General features: G+C 48.9%; 1 pseudogene across 1 annotated transcript in view; it reads left to right on the plus strand.

The window, feature by feature from the left end:
- The first annotated feature begins 222 nt into the window (after positions 1–222).
- Positions 223–311, plus strand: part of LOC105555640 — a 1,023-nt pseudogene continuing 934 nt past the window's right edge. Inside the window, exon 1 of the transcript XR_001008503.1 lies at positions 223–280. The product of XR_001008503.1 is annotated as a 40S ribosomal protein S2-like (transcript). The remainder of the gene's footprint in view (positions 281–311) is intronic.

The raw sequence follows: 311 nt of genomic DNA on the forward strand, positions 1-311 counted from the left end.
ATTCACCAGAGTCGAAATGAAGGAAAAAATGTTAAGGGCAGCCAGAGAGAAAGGTCAGGTTACACACAAAGGGAAGCCCATCAGACTAACAGCAGATCTCTCGGCAGAAACTCTCCAAGCCAGAAGACAGTGGGGGCCAATATTCAACATTGTTAAAGAAAAGAATTTTTAACCCAGAATTTCATATCCAGCCAAAATAAGTTTCATAAATGAAAGAGAGCTTCTTTTCCGAGAGAACACCAAATGGCGGATGACGCCGGTGCAGCGGGGGGGCCCGGAGGCCCTGGTGGCCCTGGGATGGGGAACCGCGG

Source organism: Mandrillus leucophaeus, unplaced genomic scaffold, assembly GCF_000951045.1.
Source record: "Mandrillus leucophaeus isolate KB7577 unplaced genomic scaffold, Mleu.le_1.0 Scaffold694, whole genome shotgun sequence".
Taxonomy (NCBI): domain Eukaryota; kingdom Metazoa; phylum Chordata; class Mammalia; order Primates; family Cercopithecidae; genus Mandrillus; species Mandrillus leucophaeus.